Here is a 6,591-nt window from a genome sequence, read left to right on the forward strand (position 1 = left end):
AGAATAAAGAATAAAGAATAAAAAATAAAGAATAAAGAATAAAGAATAAAGAATAAAGAATAAAGAATAAAGAATAAAGAATAAAGAATAAAAAATAAAGAATAAAAAATAAAGAATAAAGAATAAAGAATAAAGAATAAAGAATAAAGAATAAAGAATAAAGTATAACGAATAAAGAATAAATAATAAAGAATAAAGAATAAAGAATAAAGAATAATGAATAAAGAATAAAGAATAAAGAATGAAGAATGAAAAATGAAGAATGAAGAATGAAGAATGAAGAATGAAGAATAAAGATGGGAGAAAGGGAGAAAGATGATGATGATGATGATGATACTACCATCTATTGTAGCAAGGCACCTGCCGATAGCACTGGCCATATCTGACAAACGATTTGATCATGATTATATAATTGTTTGTATTTCATCAAACCCCTGTATGAAGGGCCAAAAATGGGTGGGGTGGTTCCATAAGCAGAGACACTTATGCGAATCCACGGGATGAATAGAGAATCTCCTTCCAGAAGAAAGTTAGTACATACAATAATATAGCCTAGCCCTCGTTTCCCAGATTGACCCAATAGATGGGGAGAAGAGCCCGCCCTTTATCCACGAAATGTTAACAATAGGAAGTTGGCAATTCCACTCTTCCTATCCAAATCGCTTCAATTGGGTGCCCTGATGGTTTATTTTGAATACATAGTCATATAGTTTCAATATACGTTAATAATAAATACAATGGAATTTTCTCACCAAATTCCAAATCGTTTGACCTGGTTTGACCACAAGATCCTTTCTTCAATACCAGTTCGTTTTCAGAGAGTTGTCTTCAGAGATGGGAAAACCAATTGTCCTTCGAGGAATATCTTTGATAAAATCAGCAAATAGGTTTTGCTTCAATTGAAATAGAATACTTGAATGCTGAAAAGATGATGTGAGAAGACGGAAGGCAGTATAAACATAATAACATAAGTATGATGATTAAAACTAATATGCACCTCAAGATGCACCCTGATGATTTTATCAATACTTGAGAAAAAAGATTTTGATTCGCAGATAATCAATAAAACTGTGGTGGACCAGTTCTATAACCAGAAAAGGACGATTCGCATTGAATGAATACTCTCTTTAATGTCGTTTCAAAGTTCATCAGTATAGAACTCTTACATATGAAATACTTTTGTCTTTACCCAGGAGATGTAGATGGGAGAAAGGAAGAAAGAAGACAAAAAATGAAGAAATAAAAAAGATGATAGGTTGAAGAAAAACATAGAAGAAGGAAAATGTAAGATAAAGATGGAAGGAGGAATAACGATGAAGCAAGAATAAAAAAAGAAGGAAGGATAAAGATGGGAGAAAGAAGAAGGAACAAGAATGAAAAAGAAAAGGAAGAAGGTAAAAGAATGAAGAAGAAAAAAAATGAAAGAAGGAAAATGAAGGAAGAAGAAAACAGGACGAAAGAAGAAAACAAGATGAAGAAACGAAGGACAAGGAAGAAAAGAAAGAAGAAGAAAGGTAGAATGAAGAAAAAATAGAGAAAAAGGAATAAGAAAAAAGGAAAAAGAAAATAGGAAAAGGAAGAAGGTAGAGGAAAAAATACAGAAAGGAAGAAAAAACAAGGAAATGAAAGAATAAAGAAAGAAGAAAAAACAAGGAAAAGGAAGAAGGATGAAATATTGAAGCAAAAAGAAAGAATGAAGAAGGAAGAAGAAGAACAAAGAAAAATAAAGGAAGAAGAAACTAGAAAAATGTAGGAAGAAGAAAGAAGGAACAAGGAAGGCAGGAAGAAGAAAATAGGAGCAAGGAAGGAAGCATTAAGAAGGAAGAACTATGAAGAAAGAAGGAAGAAAGAAACAGGAAGAAGGAACTAGGAAGGGTTGAAGAAGAAGGAAAAAGGAAGAAAAGAGAAGAAAGAAAAAAAGAGAGATTTTTACTTTTTCAGCCTTATAAGTTTTCAGCCTTATGCAATTCAGCCATTCGTGGAAGACCCGAATGAACCACGAGTTGCATGAGCTGCTGGGAGAACCATCCATCATCCACACCGCGAAAATCGGACGATTGCGGTGGGTCGGGCACGTAGCCAGAATGTCGGACAGTAATCCGGTGAAAATGGTTCTCGACAACGATCCGACGGGCACAAGAAGCAGAAGAGACTTGCGGACCCTCCGTAGACTGTGTGTTTGGCGACGTGCAGCAATGGACCGAGCTGAATGGAGAAGACTCTTATATATCGCACAGACCACTTCGGCCTTAGTCTGAATAAAAAAATTATAAATAAATCGTACCAGAATGATTCAGCACAACCCTGCTTATTGCTCGTTATCGCATAGCGCCTTTGAGCTGTTGAAATGGGCAACAGTATATTTGCATGATTTGTTTTTCGATTCATATTGTGTATTACAGAATATTGCATATTTGAACAAAATATTTTAAACCTGAGAATTTCATTATTTTGGTCTATAGTATCGTGTTTTGCGATTCTGAGAAAAACGTGATTATTCTCAATAAACTAAACTAAACTAAATTTTATTGGGATTTTGAGCAACATCAGCTCGAGATTCTGAGTAAAATTCGATCGCGATTCTAAACAGAATCCGTCAGGAATTCTGAACAGAATCCGTTTGACATTCTATACAGATTCCTTTTGGAGATTCTGAAAGGAATTCGTTCAGGAATCTGAACAGAATCCGATCAGAATTTTTAACAAAATTCGTCTGGAATTCTAAAGAGAATCCTTTCGCGATGCTGAACAGAATTCCGGTTGAAATTCGGGGCAAAAATCTTTTTGTTTGCATTTTCATATAGCGTCTGTTTAGGATTCTGTTTCAGATTCTGAACAGAATCCTATTGAAGGTTTTGAACAGAATCTGTTTGCGATTCTGAAATGGTATTCCGAACAGAATCCATTGTTGATAGTTGACATATTTTCTGGAAGTAATAATCCACCACATTTCAGTTCAATTTCTCCGAAACCTAACTTATTTCGAAAAATAAAAGCATTCTTATTACGGAGCAGTGTGTGGCGACATTGGTTTTACCTGTAGTTCAACATTGAGTTCTATTAAATTTGCGATTTAAAACAAATTTACTATTATCATAACCCGGGGCGATAACACCGAAGTATATTTGCTGTCGGCCTGCATATCATCTATGTATGAAGTTATGAATTTCATGAATCACAATGATAAAACTATTCACGATATATAAATCGTGCTTCAACATCATACTGATGTGAAGTTGATAGTTTCCCGAGTATTACCGAGATATTGGGAATGATGAAAAGCTTTTCCTGTCATATAATGCTTATCAAAGGACCACATGTAGTGTATTCTCAGAAAACATTCGCGGGTCACAGAAAAAGTCTTGGAGGGCGGCATACGGCCCGCGGGCCGCACTCTAGGGATCACTGGTCTAAGTTAATACGATATCTGAAATTCATAATTCTGGATTAGATAATTCGATAAAAATGTGTCCTTGGCCAGTTTTATTTCATATCAAAATTATAACAACATTAGTTGTGTATATTTACACAAAATAATTTTTTATAGATATTGAAAAAAAGCGGAGGTAATCACCTCCAGTATAATTTGAATCTATGTTCGATATTAATAGCTAGTACAAAGTTAATTGGCTACATTATGGATGGAAATCCGTCGGTGTAGTGTTCCACATTTTTTATACGTGATATAGGCAATTTCCTTGAAAGTAGATTTTTTACAGTATAATTAGATCAACGTTTGTTAATTTGCTATAATGTTGATATGAAGGTACCAACCTCTGATTTAATTGTGCTATGGCTAGAGGGATTTTTGATATAATTTTTGTTATTTTAACAACTAACCAGCCAAATTTATAACATATTTTGTTACAATATTTTTCTGAAATAAATAACTCCCCTTGTTATAATTGTGTTATGCATTGCTGATCGGGCTTAAGCATAAAAGCATATGGAGACGCATGGTATATTTGTGCAATGATGCATCTTGTGACTAAACTTTTTATGCAAATTTCATCACATCCGTTTTATCAAATAAATGAACAAGTGTGCCAGCATTTGTATGGAAGTTGTTTTATGGGAAATATAAACCTAATTACTTTTTAGGAAGTACATGCTCTTGCGAATACTGCGATCAAGAAATCATTAGAATCATGAGCGTCTTCTAAGAGATTTTTGCAATTCTTTTACCATTATCCATTTCATCTATAGTTTCCTGTAGTTTGCTAGTTTGTTATGTTTCTAGGGATCCTCATTTTTTTTACTAGATCGGCTGGAGTACGGATGCTGGCATTTAAAATGCAGAATTTCGATTTACCAAATTCAATATAAGTAAATTTTATCGATTCAGAAGAACTACATAACGGAAATAAACCCAGCTTGTCCCTGTAAGCCCATCAAGCCCTTGCGTATTATATTGGTTAGATGCAGATGTTCTAGGTTTTACAAATTGTTCTGGAATTCAGATCAATTAGTCTACCAGGTCAAATTCGCCTGGTATCAAACCAAAATCAACCCAGCATATCCATACAAGTCCCTAGAGCCCTTGTGTATTATGTGCAGTCCAAATTAGTTTTATGCAGATGTTCTAGGTTCTCTAAATTGTTCTGGAGTTCAGATTATTTGGTTCAACAGTTCAACTACGCCTGATGTCCAAGCGGGGGTTGCCCGAAGTGTGACAATGCATACAAAAAAATGTAATGCTTCATGCAAAAAGTGTGACATAGGGGGGAGGGGAGGTTGAAAATGGCAATTTTTTTGCGTTACGTAGTAATGGATCTTCCCTTATGTTCTGTTCAAATTAGTTTTATGCAGTTGTTCCAGACTCTTCAAATTGTTTTGGAGTTCAGGTCCATTGGTCTAGCAGGTCAACTACGCCTGGGGTGGCATTGCGCATCCCGGTTCGAACAAAATTCTATCGAGTCGAACATGTTTGGCATTACGGCTTTCGATTCGATCTTGAAAACGATTCATCGTTCGAGTATGCTCGAGGAGGTACAAGAATAACGAGATGTTTTGGCGTTATGGATACTCGATAGTACACTGGAAAACCAATTCGAATGAAAAACGCACGTCAGCTTTATAGCTTCTTGCTGAAAGTTTTTTTTTCAATTATATTTTTAAAATATTATTTTTGTATGTGAAGAGAATAAATGTTTCATTATTGTATCTTGAAGGAAAGAATGTCATTAGTATACCTACTTTTATAGTTTCTGATAATATTCATTCTCTACTTATCCCGAAATCCGCGTAAAAACGACTTTAACTAAAATCGGGTTTTTTCACTTGTTACGTATTTCTTAAGGATTTCGATAAACCGCGTAAAAATTCTAAATCTGCGTAAAAACGTATCCCAAAATCTACGTAAAAATAGTTGCGCATTTTAAAAACTAGAAAAACACAAAAGAGGTCGAATTAGCACTTTAGGGGATAGACTTTACTATATTCATATTTATACTATATTTACTATAATTTAGGTCTATTTGCGTTCATTTTAATGCATTGCAGTAGTTTCTGATTTTTTTTCCAAGGAACCAATTTTCAATAGCCAAAAATAGGCAGGATTCCGCGTCGAAAAACCTGTTGTAAGCAAATCGGATAAGGCTAAAAGTGTGTCTCAATTTTTTTTATACACACACGCACACACATACATACATACATACATCACCACAATTCGTCGAGCAGAGTCGATTGGTATATAACACTAATGGGTCTCCGTGCCTTCTATCAAAAGTTCAGTTTCAAAGTGATCCTATAGCCTTTACGTATACTTAGTATTCGAAATAGGAAAAAACGCGCAAAAGATGACCCAAAAGTACACATAAGTCAAATACATAGAAACATCAAAGTAATTTATTATTGAATCTTTCTTTAGCTTTAAATTATTTAGCTCAAAATTGTATCTGGGGCATAAACATGCAGATTGTCCGTGTTTGTGATCGGAATCGGAATACCTAGATAGTACACAAATCTGAGGGCCAAAAACGGGTGCATGCGTAATGGTGCCCGTTTGATTGCGTAGTTGGAGTACCTTTATTCAATAGCTGCTTTGGTAGTCAAGTCTTGTAGAAATGCCATGCCATAGAAATGTATATGTCCACATAATAATTTTGTACTATTCTATTAAATAAAATAAGATAAAGTAAAAAAAAAACTCGTCTTCTAATCTTGTATTTTCCAACAAAAAACAAAATTAGATCAAAGTATGAATGAATATAATGATAATGATGCTAAATTAATTTTGATTTCACCAAGAGTTTTATTTGAAGCAAAATTCGCTAACGGAATAAGAAAAAAAAATCTCAAAACTTAGGCTTTTCGAAGTTATGTGGGAAATTCAAAGGAACTTCAATTAATCATTTAAGTATTAATACTCTTTACGACGAAGATGGGCATGGCCAGTAGCAGTAATCCTCGTGCTTTTGTTGTTTTTACCTTGATTTCTGATAGGATTCTAGATAAGGATTTCGAAAATCAAACACTAGTTTGTTATCTACGAATTATACCGTTACAATGCTAATGCAACTTGTAGATCTATACCCGACTCAAAACTTCATACGAAAGTCACTATTTGGTAACTTTTTTCACAATTGAAAG

The sequence above is a fragment of the Armigeres subalbatus genome, chromosome 2, assembly GCF_024139115.2.
Source record: "Armigeres subalbatus isolate Guangzhou_Male chromosome 2, GZ_Asu_2, whole genome shotgun sequence".
In the NCBI taxonomy this organism is placed as follows: Eukaryota; Metazoa; Arthropoda; class Insecta; order Diptera; family Culicidae; genus Armigeres; species Armigeres subalbatus.